This window comes from Vicugna pacos, chromosome 3, assembly GCF_048564905.1.
Source record: "Vicugna pacos chromosome 3, VicPac4, whole genome shotgun sequence".
NCBI classification, from domain to species: domain Eukaryota; kingdom Metazoa; phylum Chordata; class Mammalia; order Artiodactyla; family Camelidae; genus Vicugna; species Vicugna pacos.
This window is the reverse complement of record NC_132989.1, coordinates 72,038,979-72,046,226: the sequence shown is the minus strand read 5'-3', so window position 1 is coordinate 72,046,226 and position 7,248 is coordinate 72,038,979.

The window sequence follows — 7,248 nt, the reverse complement described above, 5'->3', positions numbered from 1 at the left end:
GGGGCTTGGCCCCTCAGGCCGTAGCTTTAATATCAGCAAATGAATCTCATAAAGTCTGTGCGCTTTTCAAACGGCTGCTTCCACGCCGTCCCTGGGAAGAGAGAGTCTGCACGCCCGCCCATTTAAAAGCCGTTTCTCAGAACCCTACAGCCCCTTGGGTCTTGGGGAGGCAAGACTCACTGGTTTTCAAGCCAGATGTTTCAGGGACTCATCTCTCAAGTGCAGGTCTCAAAAGCAGGGGTGCCGATGTCGGGGAGTGAACCCTTTGTTCCTTAGGGAGAAACTCTGGGTTTGAGTTCCCTGGAGGTGCTAGGGGGGAGGGGGTTGTGGGCTGTTTAAACGTGACCACATCTCAACCTCTCCTACTCGCCTCATTGTGGCCCTTTCCTCCATCTGTTTGTGATCCATCTGTTTAGCTAGTTTTTAGGTCTTTTTCAGAAGAAATTGCCCTATATGTAGCTATAGATTCAGTGTGTCTAAGGGAGGAGGTGACTGTAGGATCTTCCTCCATGGCTGTCTTGACCACCTGCTTTATTTTCTTATCTCTGATGCCGCCCCTCACCCCATCTTAATGTACCACTTTGGGCTTTATGGGAAATGGAAAAAAGGTGGGGGGAAGGAGTGGAAGGGGATACATGGATTCCACAATGATCCTGTGATGAGTACGGAGAGTTCTCTATGCTCTCTCATGCCGGCTGCCCTCTACCAAGAGAGACAGGAGTAAAAACGTAGGGAAAAACCAAACAGACTTGGGCTCTGCTTAGTGAAGTTCCCCAGGGCCACAGGGTTGCACAACACCACTTAATGTGTGTTATGGAGTCGCTTGTGGAATCTCTTGCGCAACCCCACAGCCTTGCTTCTGAGCTAAGTTCGCTTATTGATGAAATGGGGAGAGTAATAGCCATGCCCTTGCAGGGCTGCTGTGAAAACCAAACGAGTTTAGCCTAGAGCAGTAAATGCCACACAGTCCCCCCTCTGAAAATGACAGCAGGGGTCGCATGCTGGTGACTAGGGGTAGGGAGAAGGCGGGCTTGGGCGTGCTCAAGAACCAAAGTAGCTGGGGGATCCTTGCTTCAGGTTTTCACAGCCCACTTTCCTTTGCCTTGGGAGATGTCCGGGATCAAAGCCCTCCCTGACACTGTGCTCAGAGTAAGAGCTTCATGAGACTTCGGGGACGAGCCTGGTGAACAGGAGTCTCTGGAAATCTGAGATCAAAGAAGCGGTAGAACTGGAACCCTGATCCTGTTTCCATTCCATTTCTTTGCCTCTGGCTTGTGAGTTCAAAGCCTTCACTTCAAGTTGGTGATTGAATAATGTTTTGGGCGAAGTCACTTGAAGGGGGGGGACCATGGTTCAGTAGCTTTGTAGAAGCTTCATGGATGAGAAACTTCAACATGCCATTAATTGAATCCTAGTTGTCTGCCTAGCAATAAAGCTCTCTGAAGAGCAGAAAGTCAGAAATCTCTTAAGAGACAACGGCTTGCGGATGAAGAACGAGCTTTGAGAAAACAGGGTTATACTTTCTTTGCTAGTTTCACCAGCTACTATAGTTACATTAGAGAATGGGCCCTTATTCCTGCAGAAGCTCCCCAATGACGACTCCTTCAATTTGGGGGTTCATTATCCCCCAGGCTCCACAGAGTTCCAGTCACTGGTTGGGGGGGTTCAGGAAGGTTCTCTCCTTGTTCAGAAGCTCAAAATGGGGCGTGTCCTATGTTTATCATAAAAGGGATCTGATTTGTCTACAAAATGCATTTTCTACTTGCCCAAGAGTTTGTCTAAATTTCTTCTCACTTCTCAGTGGGTTTTGGGTGGTTTTTCTATTCAAAGAAGGAAGCAGTGAAGGGGAAAAGGAGCCAGGACTCTGAATGGTTTACTTCTTGTTAGCAACCCAGGTTAAACATTTAATGATGGAAGCCGGTGTGGACTGAAACGCCACTTGGAGGGTAAATGCCTGGCTTCATTTGTCCACGCTCTTTTACCACTGCCCTCCCCCCAACCCCCACACATCGTACCTGAGCAGGTTTTCTGGGCAGTCGGCAGTATTTATTTTTACTATCTCTAACATAACAGCTTCAAATACAAACACAAACACAGCCAGCGTCAAGGAGAGCATCTCTAAGGTCCACGGAGCTAAAACAGACCCTGGGAAACGTGCTTGACGTTTCCCTTGGCGGTGTTCACGGCTTCCTTGGAAAAGCTAACCTCTCTGCTGCTGGCAAGCTCTAATCTGGGGAAGAAGCTGGCAGGTGCCTGCAAAGAACAATAAGCTTTGATTTCAGGTCTGCAGGGCCAGCGGCTCAGGAGGCCCACCTCCCGATGAGTTTCTTCTTAACGCTTGGATTTCTTTTAACTGCCCTACAGTCAACAACCGTGTGCTCCGTCAGGGTAACTGTGCTCATTAATCTTCTGGAGCACTGGAACTTCTAGTAACATAAAGGTAGAAATGGGATTTTTTTATTTTGCACTACCTTGAAAAATTAGCGTTAACTTGTGTCTCTGGTTTGAAAGCAGCTGCTTTTACTACGGTGATGGTGAATATGGTCTCACAACTTGGTCTTTCCATGCAGACACCCTCCCTGCAAAGTTCTCATATCTGACACTAGGGTTAATGTAAACATGTTTCGATAGTGGCCGTATTTCGAGTCATTGACTCAGAGGAAGATTTTTGCATGCGGAGAGAGCCTGTTAAGCACAGTTGCTATGGAGACTGAGAGAGCTGGATTAATTAAGGCCTGAACAGATGTTGTGAAGTGTGTAGAATGCACTGTTTTCTGCTAGTAATTAAAGAGGGTCTGTGTGTACGTGAGAGAGGAGGGAAAATGGAGACAAAGCAGTCAGACAGACAGAAGTGCTTGGCCCTGGACACGTAACACTCCCTCCAGTGAAATGAACCGCTGATCGCTCTGCTGACACTGCTCTGTTCACCTCCACCCATGCCAGACAGGATAATTGCTTGAAATGGACAAAGCAGTCAGTCCAGCCATTCTTCCTTTTTGGGTCTGATAAGAGGCATAGGAATATACAAAAATATATTCTTGAAGCAGTGGGTTCAAACAACCCATCTGTCTAAACACTCAGATCAAACTGGACTGTGTAAATGGGTTTTAGACTATCTGGCAGGGAGGCTGAGTTTGTGGATTGGAGCTATATTAATTGTCCACCCTGCTGGGGATATTGTCATCAGTGAATTGGCAGCCAAGACAGCGACTGGCTGCCCAGTGGCATGGAGAAATTGTCATGGGAATGCCTTCAAGATTAGAAAGTAAATGAAACATCAATCTAGTTCAGGTTTAATTTGGAGATTTGGCTGTTTCAGTTTGAACTAAATGTTGATTTTTAAAACTCTGTATTTCACTTTTCACGTGAATAACATTAACGCTGGGTTGAGGTCCAAGTTCAGCAATTTAAGTTCCACTTGAATCCTGCTTAGTGTCCCCGATGAGTAGTGTCCCCATATTGTCTCTTGGTTGGCGGGAAAGAGTAGATGAGTTGAAATCATCCTAAGGTTTCTCTGCTGCCCTGGCAACAGTTTGACCAGACTGTTAGCTTTTGAAGCATGACCATTCTTACTTTGTCTGAAAGCTGCAGGAGCAGTGTTGTCTGAAAATGGGGTTTCCGAGCATCACATACAGAGATACTTTGTTTCCTGGGGGATAGTGTCCTGGTGTCTTAGTGGCCAAACTCAGCCTCTTCCCATTCCCAGACCTTGGACATGCAACAGACTGGGATGATGTAATAGGGAATTGCACACCTGGGAGGGTGGGAGGGAGGAGAGAGAGAGTAGAGAATGACAAAGCTGTCTCAACCACAGTTAGGCGTCTGATCATACACGTCCCTAAAGAGTCAGGCACCCCATGCTCCACCCCCGATGTAACTTTTACCCGGTTTTGCAATGCCGCTGATCGCAGCCTGGTTCAGTCTATGAATGGGGCAGTTTCTTTCCTTTTTGTTTTTGTTGGGTGAAGCCTGCAGGCCGCAGTCTTAATCTTAGCAAAGGTCAGATACCCTACAGTTGTGTGCTGTTGAGAGCTACAGAGATAGGGAAAGAGGGACAAATTGGATGAATGTAAATTTATGACCATGTAGGGGGGAAAAAGCTGTCATCTACGTTTCTGTACTGTCTCCAGATGTGACCTGTCATTCGCTCACCCTTAAACTTGATCATTGAATCTGTATTTTCCACTTTTCCTCTTACTTGAGGACTTTTTCCATTTCCGTCATGGGAGAGAGCACTGCGGAGGCCACAGAAATAGGAAGGACTAGTGTTTGCCTTTTGAATCAACTGTGGTTTATTTCTGTCTCTGGTCATTAGTGAGAAAAATGACCTTAAAAATAAAATTCTTTTTCTTCTCTCTAACACATACAGATAAAAGGGAAAGTATATTCTGGGTAACTTGTTTTACTGAAAAAGGAGTTAGGATGAGGGAAAAACAAAGTGGGTTGATGCCTTCGGAGGGGACATCTGTTAAGTGTAAGAACAACAGTTGGAAACTTGAAACGATTGAAAACAGCCAGTATAGGGAGTTAGTTCAAGAGGGAAATCTACTTTTCCCCTAACTCATCAAATTTTGAGAAAGTATTTTATTAAGTGTTAAGACGTATTTCTGTGTGTGTGTATAAGTTCGTATTTGCGGTTGCTTCAATACACCTGCTGTCCTAGCAACAGACCTTACTACACTCCTTGTATGGTCTCTTCATGTGTTAATCCGAGGCCAAAAGAACCCAAAGGCCACCATGCTGCAGACACAAGCACAACCCCTGCATGCCAGGAAGGGTAAGAAGCACAGAGATGGAGTGTAACTGTATCTCTTACTAAGCCAATAGCCAGTGGTCCAGGGTTTAGATCCTCTCTGTCATCCAGTCACCAACTATTCATCCAACATAGTTAGTAAACGTCTGCCAAACCCAGGACTCTTCGACATGGAGCACGACAAGATGTCTGTTCTGAGATATCTGTCCTCCGGCAGGGCACCACGCAGGGGGACAGACAAGAGCTCAGTTAGCAGAGGAGAAGAATACAATACGGTTCAGGCAGCATCACAAAGCAGTCAGTCCCAGCAATGCAGCGTGCAGCCCAGGCCCACAGTTAGGACCTAAGCGGGGAGAGCCCCAAGGGCGAGGTGCGGGGAGGGACTTTGTGCCTAGCAAGCATTTTGGTTGGGTTTTGTCTGGTATGAGGGTTTTGAAATTTCTGGTTGACTCTCATCTCAACTGGAGCAGACTGCGGCCTGCGAGGCATTTGAAACTGAGTAGAAGGCCTTTTGGTTGCTTCAGTTACTAGCATTTAGTGGCGAGGAGGAGCAGGGAAGCTCAGCTGCTATGGTGGGTGGGACAGTCCTGGAAGGACAGTTGTCGCCCTCCAAAAGCCCACTGAGAAATGCCAGTCGAATTCCAGCTCTTTAGAATATTCATAACGTGGATTCAAATGTGGGAAAGCATTTAGAAAACTTTCATACATTCTGAGACGTGACTATTTATAGATACTGGTATTTGAAGCACCTTTTTTTTTAAACCAGAGTTCAGATTTTTAAGGAGAGTGTCCTAAAGATTCAAAGAGGAACCTCAGCGCAAGCGTTCTGAGAGAAGTCATTTCCTCAACTTCGTCAACTGAAAAGTGATGGACCGACACAGAGCCGAAGTTAACGAGAGGCTCTGACATTTTCATAAAGCACACTCTAACTTTAGCTGACATTTAAATTAAAGAGCCCAGCAGTGGAGCAGGGAGCTGATTGATTTGGAAAGCATGGATATGAGATAATGAGGGCTCTGCTGTGCTTTTCATGGCGAGGGGTTAATAAATGATCTACTCCTGGCCCAAAGCAAAGGAGGTGAGGCCCCTTCTGCATTTGCACTGCAGGAATTTGCATTGCAGATACCAAAAGTCATCCAAATGCTGCTTTTTTTCTGCTCATATTAATCTTGATAATGGATGGGAGAAAGACTCTGGTAGGCATTTCACATGTCAAAGACCCTAGTGGTTACCGTCTTCAGTTTCCTGATGTGCTTTAGACACACCTGCCTTGTTGGCTGACAAGCAAAAACTGGTTCTGTTAAGTGGGTGGGGCCAGCTTTGACCTGCCAAATATGGGAGGGTCCAAAAGCTCAGGTGGGATAGCTAAACCAATCCACCCTCACTTGGGAACTTGTCATCTGTTTGGGGAAGGGTGTGCTGACTACTTTACCATGAGGCGCAGGATGATCAGAGGGCTGAGGGGAAGAGGCCGAGACTGAGAGCAGGCCTCCGACCCTTCTTGGGTACCCCCATACTCCCGGGCTTCCGTCTTCCCCATCTGTAAAATGGTCTAATAGTGAAGCTCACTCTGTCACTGAAGAGTCATGAAGCAAGGCTTGTAAAGGACTCCAAACTTGAGGATCGACCCCAAGATGCTTTTAAATCCTTTGGGAATGAATCCACTCTGGAGGACATTGATCTAAAAGCCCGAGAAAAATCAACAGACAAGGGACCCCTTAGTTTTCCTTCGGAAAAAGTAGATGCTCATTTCATTTTGCTGAACAGATAAAGGCACAAGAGGGCTGTCCTAAGAGTCACATCACTCGACACAAATTTAACTGACAGTGAGACTTGTCCTTTTAATCAGGTCCCATTCTTTGCTCTAAATTAACTTCAGTTCTGCCTCTTAAGCCATTGACTCCCCAGATCGGGGTGATACTGTGCCGCCAAATACGGCTCCTGGTACTTCCTTCGAGGGGGTATGCTGCTCCTGAACATGTGAAAAATATGTGTATTATTTCCCTAGAAACCTGGAGTATCAACAGTGGCAAAAAAGAGGGAAGCAAAAGAGTCCCTTTGGTCCCTGAAGTGTGGTGTATATTATCCTAATTGGGCACTTTCTAAACAGATCAATGTGGAATAAGTCTTGGGGTATTTACCTTAATTTGCTCCTTGGAGAAATACCTACCATTTTTTAGGTGCTTAAGTTGGTTGCTGTTAAGCTGAGTCTGAAAATAAACTTTCCTTCTTGATTCCCCACCCTCCCCCCACCCGGCCCCAGGATCCATCAAGAGATGACTTCAGGCAGCTTAATGAGAGACAAAGTTCCGCCACCCTTGTTGAAGGAACTGTGCTAACTCCCAAAGGGTCTGCATGCTGGCGGGCAGCCTCCTGCCGCACCCTGGGACAGGACTCTCCCACCCTTTGCTCCAACCTTGTCTGCAAAGAAAGAAAGGGCTTTGGGGGATGGTGGAATCCCCACCACTGCCACTGACAAGCCTGCTGATGGACTC